We start from the raw sequence: 16,241 nt of genomic DNA on the forward strand, positions 1-16,241 counted from the left end.
ACCGATTTGACTTTGGCTTTTGGGTCGACATTCCTAGTTTGATCTTCAACCAGATGAACCGTATCTTTAATGAAGTCAAGTTGCACAATACCCAAGGCGATTCTAGATGGGCCCTCTCTTTTGCCAACCTCATCACTGCACTCATAAAAGGCCAAGGGGCATACCTACTCAAACCCAATGAGGTTTAGCTTCCGCCGCCAATGCCTTATGATAAAACCCACTGGCGCCAAACCACTGCTCACCTGTCGTCTCCACTACTCCTCCCCGATGCCCCGGCTAATCCTAATGATGACCTAGTAGAGCCCGCCGCCGCCGCCACCGCCACCGCCGCCGCCATTCTGTATGACGAGGGCACAATATTAGGCTCTTTGGGATAATCAAGCCGCCATTTAGCAATCTGTGGTTGATTTATGGACAGACTATCAGGCCTATCGGGATTACTCGCAGATGGCATTTGATGGGTATCAATAGTCAGTTGTATCTCTGCAAACTGACTTCTACGCATACCGGGACTCGAGCGAGCAGCGGTTTGATCAACTTAGCGCTACGGTTCATGATGAGGCATTCGAGACTCGGACATTGATGCATGCCCTATTTGAGTAGCATTTCCCACCACCGCCGGATCCACATGAGTGATATCTATATATTTTCTTTGTTTTATTTATTTATTTTTTGTTTTATTTTTTTCTTTTCCATTTATATTGTACCGTTCAAAAAAAATACATAAAAAAAGTGTGTGTGTGTGTGTGTCAGGGTGTCCTTGCCTCGCTGGATGTGCGTCTATGCCGTCTGGTAAGATCCTCTCTCTCTCTCTCTCTCTCTATCTCTCTCTCTCTCTCTCTCTCATTTTACTATCTACTGTATAATTGCTTACATTGAGAACAATGTTGTATTCTAGGTGGGGGGTGAGGATTTTTATAAAAACAATTCATGTTTGTACTTGCTGCACTTGATTGCACCACTTCAGTTGATGTTCACTTTGTGCCAGTATGGTAGTGATATGAGCATATGTTAATTGGGGAACATAGTGGTGTAGACACCCCATTTTTGACGGCCCTACGACTTGGACACCATTGCATGCATACCCGATGATGAGTTTATATGCTCGCCGAATGCTCGAAGTTCTCAGCAGAATGCCACAGCTTTAAGCCTTTCAAGCCCTACACCCCTGTTACCTCATTTTTGGACCAAGCCTTGGTCCTTCAAGCCTACAGCTTTTGGTGGCCTGCAGGCTACCTTTTGAGGCTATCGGCCATCACTTTTGGGCTGCCGGCTTGCCGGTCACCAGTGTATTTTGCAAATATTTTATGCCAGCTATGCTAGATGTTTGCACAGATGCATGCATCTGTCTACACGTGTTGGGCTGGATATCCTTGTAGAGATTTCATGTTTTCTATATATAGGGAACCACCCTCTCTTGTTTGAAGGTTAGAAACTTTTGAGATCAAAAATTTTCCTCTCTCTCTACGATTCTCTCTCTTTTTAGCAAATCTCTACACTTTTGCCTACAATTCCTTAACCTTTGCCTATACATCCTTAACCGAACCTTCTCATCTTTGAGCTGAGGTGTCTTTAAGCTTGGTTTGAGCTTTAGACGATGTTGTTTGCTTGGTTTTGTTACTCGAATTATTTCTTCTCCTCAAGAGGTATAAGGCTTTGTCCCTTTACTTGCTTTTTCTACTATTGTATTTGTTGTTTTCCAACTGATTTTAGGCTGTAAAACTTCTGTATTTTGGGCTGAAACTGGGGTCCTAAGGCCAATAAAGGTTGAGGGGTGGTTCACCCTTCTTTATACCTTGTTTTGGAGGCCTTAACCCTTGTGTTTCCCACCCTTTTACTACCTTTTTCCAAGCTTTTAAACACTGATTTTCAGAACTTTTTCAGTAGCCAAAATATATTTTAAAGTCCAAATTTGAAGGGGTTAGCCTCCCCTCCTTGTGTCTTGCTTACTAGCCTAGCTTGTGCTATGTTTTAGCTTATTAATTTAGTCTCTTTTTGTCTTAATTCCAGCATGTTTTAGGACTGTATTAGACCTGTTTTAGCACTTTTTTGAGCTGTTTGTTACATTTGAGCTTTGTTTTGCATGCTTGTAGTGTAATTATCCTCATGAGTTTGGTGTTTTAGGCCTTAGACACCATCTTGTTTGAGTTGATAGCATTTATTTATGCTTTTCTCACTCATTTTCAGCACCTAATCATTTTTGCAACCATTGTCCTTTCCTGGCTTTTGTTTTAATTTGAAAGTGGTTCAAACAACTTGTTTGTTTAAAGCATGAGATTGAGATGTCATGCTTAATGGTTTAATCCCTTAGGGGGTTCATTACCAACAATATGATCTCTCTTTCATGCCTAAAACAACTTTTGGTTTGAGCCCTCTTTCCATTTAGAGAACTTAAACTCACCTTTGGACTCAATTGATTAAACGGTGGAAAGGTAACTAAAATAGAGTAACTAAAACTTGGAATTAAAAGTGAGCAAGATAACAATTTGTTGTGTTCAATCAGACATTAATTGAACACATGGAAGCTTGAGGCATTTCATACTCATTAGTGATGAAATGATTCAAGTTTCAAAGGTCACCACTTCCCTTGATCATTCATGAAATTGAGGAGGTTTGTGTCTTGTATTGTATTTATCGAACTTACACATTTGGTTTCATAAGCCATCATGCAATGAAATTGCATCCATTGATGGTTTGTGAATCGAACTTACTACTCCTTTGATTTGCTCACGAAAAGAAGGGGTGAGTTATGCAAACAAACCTTTGAAATACCTTATATGTGCTATGTTTATCTTTTGTTGTAGTAAGGAGAATTGGGTAGTAGTGGCCGGCAAGCCACTTTCCATGGCCGGCAGGTGGCCGGTAGACCACCTTTGATAACTGGTCGGCCATCACTAGTGGTCGGCAACACTCATCACTGGCTGGCCAGCCATTGATGCAAAATTTAACAGTGTGTTCTTTTGGCAAAGTAGAGTTATTCTGGAAGTGGCAATAGTGCGTGTATTCTATTGTGCAACAAAGGCTCTCCAGAAGCAAAATGGTGGTCTTTTCGGGTGGAAACTGAGCATGCGCATGAACATCCCTCGTTTCCCGAGGCATAGTAGTTAGTTGTTTGGTTTAATTACTTATTTTAATTGCACTTGCGTTGTAATTAGTTAACTAGTTAGTTAATTAATTTGTTGTAATAATCAGTTAAGTAGTTTAGCTAGTTTATTCATTTCGGTTTGTAATAATTAGCTTGATTAGCTTTACCTTTAATTAGTTAGCTAGTTAGCTACTTTGTTCATTCAGATTGTCCTTTGTGAGAGCGCAAGGTAATAATGTGTATGTCTTCCAACCCCACGTCTTTCTCCCTATTATTTAACTGCTTACAATGGTTAGTTTAGGGACATCATGTTTCAATTAGCATTCTCCATGTTTGCAGCCATTTGTATTGCATGCTCCGAGGCTCAGCGCATCATTCTAATTGCATTGTTATTGCTTATACTTCTTTGCATACGTGCTTAGACCACATGCTATTTCATTGATCCATATGCCATATTAGTAACTGAGCCTATTAGCTGCATTTTCGCATGCGTTGCATTAGTCATATTGCATAAGTTAGGATCATGCATTTTTCTAACTCTCTTGTTTATTTTGGCTTGAAGTACTAGGTAAGATTTTACTCGCTTTAACATAATTGCATGAGTGTTGATGTTTCCATGTCTAGCATGCTTGCCATGAGGCTAAATGCTTAAATGCTATAACTACTTGTATGCCTGTGGATGAAGGCTTATTGCTTGAATTGGAATAATTTGAGTAACGTTCATATGCGATCACTTTTTTAAGTGGTACATAATTTGAAATAATTTTCAAAACAAACATGACTCGAAACGTTCCAATTCTTGCAAAGTTAGTCTATACTTGTATGTGTGCGCATCACATAGTAATGCTAGCCTAATAACTGGAACAAGAGCATATAATGTACATAAAATTCATATCATGATTAGTAGAGGCCAATCTTTGATCGGGCGAGCGGGGGTGCTCAAATGTATTCCTAACCTACCCCTCTCGTACCTAAGTTCCCGAGTCGAGACAATCTTGGTGATGACGACGCGTGGCCTTTGGCACGAGTCATGGGTTTCCTAAATTTTTCAAAAATATTTAGGTGGCGACTCTGTATCTAGCAAAACAGTCCATTTTTTTCAATTTGATTCACAATCGATTTTTCAAAAGATTTGCCAGATTTGGACTCTTTGGTGTTTATCAATTTCACATTGTACTTGTGAGATTAGAGTCAGAACCTGGGGAGTCCGAACTGTACGGCTTATTTCAAACTTTCGAAAGGGGGCGCGAAAAAGTCGAGCTACAGTTTTTGGCGACTCTATTGGGGAAGCCGTCCATTTTTGACAATTTGATTCAAAATCAATTTTCCAAAAGATTTGCCAGATTTGGACTCTTTGGTGTTTATCAATTTCACATTGCACTTGTGAGATTGGATTGAGAACCGTAGGAGTCTGAATTGTAGGGCTTATTTCGAACTTCCGAAAGGGGGCGCGGAAAAGTCAAGCTATAGTTTTGGTGACTCTACTGGGGAAATTAGAGAACTTGACTTGAAATTCATGATGTGAAATTTTATTTATACATATGTTTCTTTGCATTGCATTTGCATTGGTGTACCTAAGTCACTGTATTTGCCATCTACTATTCCTGGACGGTTTGCCGGAGGCTTGCCTAAAAGCTTGCCAAAAAGCTGACCGATCGTAGGCTCTGCCACGATGGGAACACAACCCTTGGATCTGGATCACCGCTATACCGTTTGATCCTCCTTTCACTTCTTGGTGTTAGGTATGAGAGGTATATTAAGTAGTCTTGCTGAGGAACCCTTTTGACCATTTGGCTTAGTTGCATATTGAAAGCCGTAGAGACTGTTCCAAACTAGGACAAGATGATTACCCAAATACAGGATTGCATTAAGCCGCATTGTTTGAATAGTGAACCCTAGCTCCTGACGAAACTAAGACAGGATAACCTTACCCCCTCATAGGGGTGTTTTGGCTCTCACTTAATTGGTATCTGCTTTACAGTGAAACTGTGCAAGAACGTGCGTATTAGTTACAAGTTCGGTATTAAATTTGGGGGCATAATTCAATGTTAAGTGCAGTCCTATAGCTTTGATTACATCTGTGTGTTGTTAACATCTGAGCTGAGGTGCTGTGCGGTTTCTAATTTTTGCTTTCTTTTTTTTCTTTATTTCTTTTTGCTAGGTAGTATAACACCATAGCTTCGGACAGTTCGGGTATCCCCCAAGCACTCTGGACCTGTGTCAGGAGGCTTTACACATCTGAAGATCTTGTTAGGGAATAGCCTGTGTTTGCTTCGCTACCACCGGTTACTAGACGAAGAAGAGTTAGGCACAATTCACCAGTCCAACAATCATCTGCATCTAGTCAAGCTCAATCTTCTATATCTAGTCCAGTACGAGATCACTCGCCAATTCCGATGGCACAGTATCCCCCGGTTAGCGTGGAGGACTTGATCCACCACCTTTAGTAAATAGTTGAAACCATGCAGCAAGACGCTGCTCGTTAGGCCGAGGTCACAGCACGTTAGACAGAGGTAATAAATAGGCTGCAACAATAATAGCTGCAGCCGGCAGCGGCTTCTACATCTCATACACCGCGACGGGTATTCCAGCACTTGGAGCTACAATCCATACTGCTAATGCCCAAGTTGAGAATCAGGGCAACCCAGTAGAGCCGATCCCACCATAAGCATCCAAAGCGTCTGTGTATCAAACTGAGGCTCCATTTGAATTTGTGGTTGACTCGACCTTGCTTAAGGTCAACAAGCTGGAGAAGCTCTTCAAGAGAGCGCATGGTGTCAACTCTATTCCCAACATAGAAGATGGGTATACCGACTTTACGGTGACATTGCCAGATCGGTTCAAAATGCCACATTGATCGGTTCGATGGCTTTGGAGACCTCATGGTTCATCTTCGGCTGCTTTCAAACATCTTGCGGCCGATGGGCCTGACCAGATTGCAAAAGCTCTCACTCTTTGGCCGGACTATGTCAGGAATAACGGCTATCTAGTATGCAAAGCTAGAGGATTCTGTGAAGCAAAGTTGAGAGGAAATGGTTGAGGCCTTTGTTGCACAGTACTCCTATAACACACAAATCGAGGTCACAACTCATGATCTCGAGGGAACGCGCAGGAGCCAAAAGAGGGCTTCTTAGAATTTGTAACGAGGTAGAGGGCTAAGGCTTCAATGTTGACTACACAACCTTCAGAGAAAGATCAGATAAGGATGGTAGTTCGTAATCTGCACGGGAAGTTACTGTAGAAAATGATCGTCTTACCTTTGTTCACATTCACCGAGCTCCATGAGATGGGGGTTCAGATTGAAGACGCCATGAAACAAGGCTTGATAACTGATGAGAAAGAGCAGGCCAAGAGGCCTTTTGTGTGCAGTTCCAATGCAACCACCAGTGGTAGCACAACTGCGTGGCCATCGAATATGAGTGTTGTCACCACCACAACCAAGACCGCCAATCCCTTTGCTAGCACAACTCCATAAACTTCAAATAACCCTGCCCGATCCAAAAAGACCTTTACCCCACGCTACATGCCTTTATCCCAAGCCATGAGGGTGTTAATAAAAAAGGGACACCTCAAGCCATTAGAGCCTCACCCACTACCAGATCCTTTCCCACCGGAACAAACCCCAGCTAAGTACTGTGTATTTCGCTAGCAGCACGGTCACGATACTGACCAATGCTTCAAGTTGCATCATGAGATTCAAGACCTCATTGACTATAACGTGATTGCACCACCCCAAAAGGCAAATGTCACTACCAACCCTCTCCCAGCCCACAATCAAGTTCCCCCGCCTTGGAACCTAAACCTAATCCATACATTGGCCATCCCCTATGACCCCAGTGTATATATTACCCCTTTCCACCTACCCAAACCGACGGTGTTCATTCTTGAAAGCACAGATTTGTGCATGATGGACACGTCCACACTCCAACCTAAACCCGTGGTGGTGACAATTGGCGTAGAAGGGAGGCTGGCCTTAGAGGAGAGTACGAGTCCATTGCCTGAGTGCTCTGAGGACTTGTTTAAGGGAGAGTATGATCCAAGTTGCTTCATTATGCTGATTGATCAAGTCAAGCCAAAAGTGGTATTGCCAACAGCAGTGGAGGTTAGTGTGCTTAGAGAGGATGGCCTGACCCACGGTTTGGATGATCTGGTGGATCTAGAGGAGGACCTAAACAACCTACAGTTCTTTGACGAACAAGATCAATGGGATGTGCACATTGACTGGTTTGATTTGAATGGGTCGACAGACAGCTCTGGGTGGTTTAGTGATGAATCAGATAGGGAGGAAGAAATTGAAACAAAATCGGAACAAAAGGGAGCAAGAATTGCTGCAGTGACTGGAATGGCCGACGAAAAGGGAAAATTGTCGAAGAACACCAGTGTAGAAAGTTCAGCTCAGGAAGTGGGCACTGTCAGTACTGTGGACACAAAACATGAGGCTGCATTGAAGCAGTTGGAACAAGAGAGGATGGAAGACAACCAGAAAGCTGGAATAGCCCAACACCTCATGGGAGATACTTATGATGTTAGAATAATTAGAACAGAGCCAGACAATTTTTTGTCAGTTGTTGGAGGTGTATGGTGGGAGGATGACGATCTACATCTAGCTTATGTCGATGAAGACTGGGGTGAGTCCCTTCCAGATAACACGTGGTACGCTAAAGAGATAGACCACATAACGAGAAGTGGGAGGTATTTCAAGCCACCACACTTAGACCAAGCTGAGGCCTCTGGGAAAGATAGGGAGGTTGAGAAACGGAAAGAGAAGCAGTTGGAGGAAGAGGTAATGTTAAAGCAACTAAAGAAAATTCAAGCTGACATTTTGATCTAGGGTCTCCTTATGGCCTCCCAGGTGCATCGATAGGCTGTATTATCAGCAATGAACAAAGCTAAATTGTCCATTGACACTACCCCTGAACAGCTTGTGGGATTGGTCTTCCCAGGTGACGTCGGGCTAACCCTAACCTTTTTGATAAAGAACTACCGCCGGAAGGCTCAGCTCACAACAAACCCATGTACATATTAGTTGAGTGCAAGGAAAAATGGATACCGGTGGTTTTGGTTGACACTGGGTCGGCTATCAATGTCTGTCCTTCCCGCACAGCTTATGCTATCGACCTGAAATCAGCAGACTTCGTGCCCACAGCCCAAGTGATTTGGGCATATGATAACACAAGCATGGAGGTTATGGGTACAGTACAAATCAGAGTTCAGGTGGGCCCAGCTCAACAGGATATTGAGTTCCATGTTCTAGATGTCCCGGCCACCTTCAACTTATAGCTAGGGAGACCCTGGCTGCACCTGGTGAAATTAGTCTCCTCTACCTTCCACCAAATGTTGAAATACCCTCATGGGAAGGGAGTGGGTTTACGGGAATTCGTTTATCCATCATCCGCCAGAGGTAACTACACCAGTGTTGGAGATCGTTCATGGAAAAGAGGATGTTTTCCTCTCAGGGTTTACACTACTTGAGGCCCAGGTAGTACAGACCATCTTGGCAACAGATAAGGGCATTTATGTCAATGCCCAATCAATCTATGTTATGAACAAGTTACAACATGTGCTAGGAATGGGGCTTGGAAGAAGTGGCCGGAAAGGTGTCATAGCATTGGCTGATGTGTAGCATAATTCACATGCCTTTGGTCTGGGGTATGTACCCGCCAAAGAGGATTGCGTCAAGAAAAGGGAAGAGATAGCAGGCAGAGCTAGAGCCAAGAAGGTCGAGAAACATTATGAACTCGTTCACAACCAATCTAGGGAACGTTGAATGGCTATTTTGTTCGGGAGGGTGAAGACTTCCCATTTTGTGACTTTCCCGAGCCTTGGATGAATTCTGCGAAGCAGCATGTCCTCGACTTCGAAATCTTCTTTGACCTACAGTTGCAAGACAGTGATGCCGAGAAAAAGGCTGAGCCAAATACTACAGTTGAAAAGAGCATGGAAAGTGACTCGGACAACAGCAAGTTTGGAGTAAGAATAGCACTGGCATGTCTCCTTTTAGATCCTCTGGCCAACTCAGAGAGCTTGGGGGATAACCTTACCATCTCCATGATCGGGGACCAATTGGGTGTGAACCCATCCAGCAGCATTTTGGATACATCTGAAGCACCATCTCTTGTCTGGTAGCTGGAGGAGGGCTACCGGTCTAGTTTTGAGTCGGGTGATGAACTAGAATCAAATTTCGGTTCTTCTGAGTTCGAGTTTGGTATCCCTAGGGGTGATAACCCGGATGCCAAGGTCTTGTCTAGGTCCTCTTTTTCTTTTATTTTTGAATCGGTTGTAACCGAAGAGCTGGACCTTATGAATGAGAATGCCGCTGCCGATTTTGAGTATTTCTGTATGCCGCTTGTTTATTGCATTGACCAAGATTTTTAGAATTTTAATGAAAACGAAGAGGAAGGAATTCCTTTGGTTTTGAAAAACTTGATTAATCGAGAGGATGAGAGGTTTGCAAAACCCTACACTGATGAAATCATTACTATTAATATGGGTACTAAGAAGGATCCACGTCTGGTCCAGATTGGGTCCATGTTGTCTTCGGAGGAGCGCGAGCGTTTAGTCGGTTTATTAAAAGATTTCAAAGATGTTTTCGTGTGGTCTTATGAAGACATGCCTGCAATTGATCTTGAGATTGTACAGCATTGGATCTTTCTTGACCCCGAGGCCCGACTTGTCAAGTAAAAGTTGGGAAGAATCTGTCCGGATTAGGCATTGAAAATCAAAGAAGAGGTCACCAAGCGAATCGAGGCAGGTTTCTTGTTAGTATCTAAATATCTGACTTGGTTGGTCAATATCGTTCCAGTGTAGAAAAAGGATGGTAGAATCTGGATGTGTATGGACTTCCAGGATTTGAACAGAGCCAGTCTGAAAGATAACTTTCCTTTGCCGCACATCGATGAATTAGTGGACTTCACCGTAGGTCATGCATTGCTCTCGTTCATGGATGGATTTTCCAGGTATAACCAGATTCTGATAGCCCTCAAGGACAGATAGAAAACTGCATTTACTACACCGTGGGGAACTTACTGTTATCGGGTTATGCCGTTTGGGCTGAAGAATGCCGGGGCTACCTATCAAAGGGCTGCAACCACCATTCTGCATGACATGATCCACAAAGAGGTCGAGGTGTATGTGGACGACATGATTATTAAGTCCAAATAAAAAGACGATCACTACACTGTCTTAAAGAAATTCTTTTAATGGATTAGAGAAAACAAACTAAGGTTGAATCCACAGAAGTGTACTTTCAGTGTAACAGCAGGGAAAATGCTAGGCTTTTTTATCACACAGAGGGGCATCGAGGTAGATCCTTCCAAAATCAAGGCCATCCTAGAAATGCCACCACCAAGGATTGAAAAGGAGGTGTGAGGCTTTATGGGTAAAATGCAATTCATAAGACGGTTTATTTCCAAATTAACCTTGACTTGTGAACCACTTTTTGGTCTCCTAAAGAAAAGAAAGAGATTCTGATGGGACGATAGATGTCAATTTGCTTTTGGGCAGATCAAGTAATACCTTCAGAATCCACCTGTGTTGTCGTCGCTGGATCCGGGGAAGCCGTTGATTCTATACCTGTCAGTGACAGATACAACAATAGGATGCATGCTTGCTCAAGAATATGAGGATAGGGTGGAGAAAGCCATCTACTATTTGAGCAAGAAAATGCTGGATTATGAGACCCGCTACACTCTGTTGGAGAAAGCTTGCCTAGCCTTCGTATGGGCTACCAGGAAGTTAAGGCACTACTTGTTAGCTCACTCTGTAATTCTAGCTTCGAGATTAGATCCCATCAAATATCTCTTTGAGAAACCAGCGCTTACAGGTAGGCTAGCCCGTTGGTTGCTTCTCCTCTCCGAATTTCATCTCAAGTATGTCACTCGCAAGTTGGTCAGGGAGAGAGCAATAGCAGAGTTCCCGGAAGATCACCCAGTAGAAGGAGATGAAGCGGTAGAATACCTGTTCCCAGATGAAACTATTCTGCAAATTGAGGAGGAGACGTAGATGATGTATTTTGACAGAGCGTCTAACCAATACGGTTATGGGATAGGTGTGTTGCTGATAGCACTCGACGACTCCCATATACCTTTAGCCTTCAAACTCTGGTTCAAGGTCTCCAATAATGAAGTAGAGTATGAGATGTGTATCAGAGGTTTAGAAGTCGCCCTGGAACTGGGGGCAAAAAGATTGGACGACATCGGGGACTCGAACCTAGTTGTTTCTCAAGCAAATGGAGACTGGAAGGTCAAAGAAGAAAAGATGAAGGTTTATCACCAGACGCTGGACGTTCTGATTCCTAGGTTTGAAAAGCCAACTTTCACGCATCTACTGAGAGAGAACAACAGGTTCACTGATGCTTTATCAACTCTATCTTCTATGATAGACATCTCGTTTGGAGTTTGGATGTGTTCGATCATCATTGAGCAAAGGTACACGTCGGCTTATGAGACTATCGCCGCAATAGATGAAGTGCAAGACAAAAACCCTTAGTACTACGATATTTGGAACTTCTTGGAAAATGAGATTTATCCACTAGGGGCAAATGCCAAGGACAAAAGAGGAATATTACGAATAGCCGTTCAATTTATCATCTGTGAAGGTAAATTGTACAAGAGAGGTCATATGAGAATGCACAAGTTGTGTGTCGAAGAAGAGGAATCAAAGCGCTTGATGGAGGCCATCCATGGGAAAGAGTGCGGAGCGCACATGAACGGAGTGATGTTAGCCCGAAAGATTCTTAGGCAAGGTTATTATTGGTCTACCATGGAGGAGGATTTTATTGGTTTTGTTCGGCGATGCCACAAATCGCATGAATATCCCGCCGCCGATGTTGTACAACATGACTTCACCATGGCCTTTTTCGGTCTGGGAAATCGACGTCATCGGCGCAGGCACACCAAAAGTGTTGAATGTGCATGAACAGATTCTAGTGGCAATTGATTACTTCACAAAATGGGTGGAGGCTCAGTCCTATGCAGTGTTAAAAGCAGTGCATGTGGCTAAGTTCATCAGAAACAATATCATTTGCCGATACAGAGTCCCAAATGAGATCATTTCAGATAATGGCTTCCATTTCAAGAAAGAGGTGATAGACTTGTTGGAGAAATACAATGTGGCTTTTCATAAGTCATCTACATACTGGCCACAAACCAACGGAGCTATTGAGGCCACTAACAAGAACATAAAGCATATTTTGCAGAAGATGGTTGAGACCTACAGGGACTGGCTAGATAAATTGTCATTCGCACTCTGGGGCTATAAAACTTTAATCCGGACGTCTACAGGGGCAACTCCTTATTCTCTTGTCTATGAGATGGAAGCTGTTTTGCCGATTGAAATAGAAGTTTCATCGCTGCGAGTTATGGCTGAGTGTCAGATAGCAAAGGCGGACTAGCAACAGAGTAGATTCGAAGAGTTGACGTTGTTCGACGAGAGAAGGCTAAAAGCATTGTATCACATTCAGGACTATCAACGCAGAATTGCTAGGGCTTTTAACAAGAAGGTTAAGTCCCATAATTTCAAAGAGGCAGATATGGTGTTGAAAGACAACCAAGCTCCTATTCATGACCCTAGAGACAAGTTCAGACCCAATTGGACTGGTCCTTACATCATCAAAACTATTTGATCGGGTGGACCTGTCATTCTCATGGACTTAGATGGCCTGGAATTTCCCAACCGATCAACATGGACAAGTTGAAGAAATACTATCCCTGAGAGGCTCGCTAGGTTGAAAACCCAGAAGGGTGACCTAGGCAAAAGTTAGAGCATGAAAAATTAGAAATAAAGAAAAACTGAGCTTGCAAGGTTGAAAACCCTAAAGGCGGCCTTGGCAAAAGTTAGAGCACAAAAGGAGAGTGTTAATACTTTAGTGAACCTCAACCGAACTACGTTAGGCCTGATTCCCATCTTCGAAATATGTAGGCAACTTCATTCTGAAGTTCGGCCGTAAACACCTCCAACTCAACTATTCTGTCCATGTGTTTGATCATGTCATCTTTGTCCGTTCCTTACCTGAGGGTTCAGTTGTGATCTTTACTCTGAGAGAAGAGCTGATTACAATGCAGAGAAGTGGTGTTCAATCAAAGGGCAGTTCTGATCTTTTGATTCGGGGTTGTACATCCCAAGGTTTGATTATGTGTGTGTCAAGTGGTGATCCTTTTCGAAAATGGTTTTAAAAAGTTTTAATAAAGTTGATTTTGTTTAAATTTTACCTTTTACAACTTAGACCATTTTTGGACCAAAAGGAAAATTTTCAGTGCTCACAACTTTAATTTCATTGATTTCAACATAAAGTTCCCCCAACTCTCTGATACAAATCAAAGTTACTTTTATTACATCGAAAAAACATGAAAAGAAAGGCCAAAACAATAAACTAGGGGCATAGATGAGTCAAGTGCCCCTGCGTCCCCCGTTCGTGCTTGTGGAAGTTTCTGATGCCAAGTAGGCTCGTTTTGTGCCTCATCTTCGAGCCAAGCCAAACATTTACTAGAAAAAGCACAACTGAAACTAGGGGCAGGAGCTAGAAGCTCTCTCGTCCTCCAAGCAGTAAGGTACCTAGCCAAATACGAACCTCAGATGGGGAATGAAACCGGGTACTCTATCCCTTCCTCTGGGCAGGTTTGATCGTGCCCAAACTGACGTCTGAATTGGAAGGGGACGAGCCGATCAACTGAATACCAGGCTGCCGAGCCATGCTGTAGCTCATCTCGGTCAGATTAAGCCAGGGACAGTGCCAAGCTATGTCAGCAGCAGATCTGTTGGACAGCCAGTGGCACCACTACCCCTCGTTCGAGAAAACCACTAGACGGTGGCGAAAGAAATATCCTCGAGATGAGTACTCAGGGCAAGAGTCCACTACCTTCAGCTTATCCATAAGCCACACCTAGGAAGGGATAAAAGAAAAGAGAGATTAAAGAATAGAGAGGTGTACGTTGAGAGAAAAGTAAGAAAAGGGCTCTGAGAGAAAAATAGAGCATAAGTGCCGAACAATGTGAGAAACACATAAAAAAGGGTGGAAAACATTACCTGAAAAAGTAGTGGGCTCCCCGCGAATCTGGTAGTCTCCTGTCGATGAGAGGCATCTAAGCACATCAAGGTCTCGGCCAGCACCAAGCCAATGCAACTCTTGCCTTCTTTCAAACCTTGGGCCACTTTGACCAATCGGATGCTGGACCCGCCAAAACTAGGGGCAAGAAGGAAATAAGCAAGCATGCATAAGCAAAGGGTGTGCTGCCAAAAACCCCACCAGAAAAGGTCGCCTCGGTCACCAACATCGGAAAAGCGATGAATCAAACTAGGAATATCCAGTTCTCCGTTGTGAACCAGAGATCGAGCCTCATGCGGAGTAAGCCCACACATCCATCCTAAAGCTTGGATGTGGTTAAAACGAGGCATGAGATGGGTTTGAATGAAGCTCGCATAGTCACCCTTCGCCCTGAAGTAGTCAATATCCAAACCCATCATAAATTGAGTGACCTTATCAACGGATAAGCTGTCTGCTGATCTCATAGACTCTGGCAGTGCCATCAGAATGATCGGGTCTGGTAAGCCCACGGTTTGACGGACGAATTTCTCACTCAAGAACCAGGCTCGACAGACTGGGCCCTCAAGAAGAATGCGGAAGCGGGAAGTGGCCCAAGCCTGGGCGTACTGGTCCCAAATCCCAGACGGTATCATGGCCCAGGGCTACCATATGATCTACAACCAGAGAATGTACAGATTGTTAGTTACTGTCAGTTGCACAAATGTGAATTAGAACAGTTGTAAAGCAGAAATGACTGTGTTCTGGGTTACCTCGTGGGCAACAACAATGTCGAAATAGTGCTGGAAGAATGCGAAGGCCTCACGAGTCCTACATTGGCACCTCCCATCATACCATCTCGAGTACGGGACTGCTAGAGGGAGCTCCTCCATGGGCTCTGGGGCGAGAGTTAGAAAATAAGCATACACCCACAACTGCAAGGAAAATGCAGTGATATGTGAGAACGCAATGTATGAACAGATGCAAAAAATCCATAGCAAGAAGCTTACAGTATGAATAGATGCAGAAAATGCAAAGCAGAAAGCTCACAACATGAACAGATGTAGAAAGTACAAAGCAGAAAGCACAGGTGCTGAACAGATACAAAGCAGAAAATGCTAAACAGAAAATGTAAAGTGCAAAGGGGGAACTGAAATGCATACCACCCAGGCTTGCCAGTAGCCTCCTATTAGCTCTCCCCTCAGGCGGGAGGTAGAGCTTATGTATCCGTACAGGGTAGCGAGGCCAGCTCCGTCCCAATCATAGAAGCAAACTTCAGGAATGGTCACCAGGGCACTCAGCAGATATAAGCCCACGGTGTTCCACCTGTTTGAAAACAAGGTGGTACTGAGGACGAACATTAGAAAGCCCCTGGGGTACTACTCTGTCCCTTCTATTGTCTCAGGCTCGCTCCATCTTAACCGCTTAGCAAACCAACTATACCTGACCATGCATGTTCGGTATAAGGGTGAATGTGCTCCTAGCAGCTCGACCCATGCCGCCTCTCACTCTCCCATGTTGGTGTTGAACGGGATCGGATCACCCCCTACTCCTAAGCCGGTGATCATGGCGAAGTCGTAGGGAGTCATCGTCATCTCCCCTGTAGTCGAGAAGTGGAAGGAGCTGGTGGTGTCCCACCACTTTTCCACAACTGCTCTTAGAAGAGGATGGCTAGCGACGACCCGCGTCAGGGTGGAGCAGAAGAGACCGAAGCCAGCCTCGTCCACAATGTCACGAACTCCAGCAAGGAGCTCGTTGTGCCAATCTCGTACAATGGTGGCTCCGTACCACCTGAAGGCACGAGACTTGCCTTGTGGCAAAGAACAAATGAATCAAATATGGCAGTGATGAAAGTACAGTTTGATGAAAAACAATGCAAGAAATGCAACAAAAGAAAAACGGGAATGCATGAAAATAGAGCTCATACCTCAACGGTAATGGATGAAAGGTGAGAAGCCGACTCCCTCAGTAGGAGGTCCTCTGGTACACCGAGAACGAAGTCGCTAAAGCGCCTAATACCACCGGCTGGCATGATGTGTGTGCGGGGATAGTACCTCGTTGGATCAAAAGGGCGTACCCTTAGTGGTAATGGCTCAGGCTCAGCCTCAGGCTCAAACTCTACCTCGAGATCGGCCTCAA

The sequence above is a fragment of the Camellia sinensis genome, chromosome 1 (assembly GCF_055761805.1).
Source record: "Camellia sinensis isolate YWXY chromosome 1, ASM5576180v1, whole genome shotgun sequence".
Lineage (NCBI taxonomy): Eukaryota > Viridiplantae > Streptophyta > Magnoliopsida > Ericales > Theaceae > Camellia > Camellia sinensis.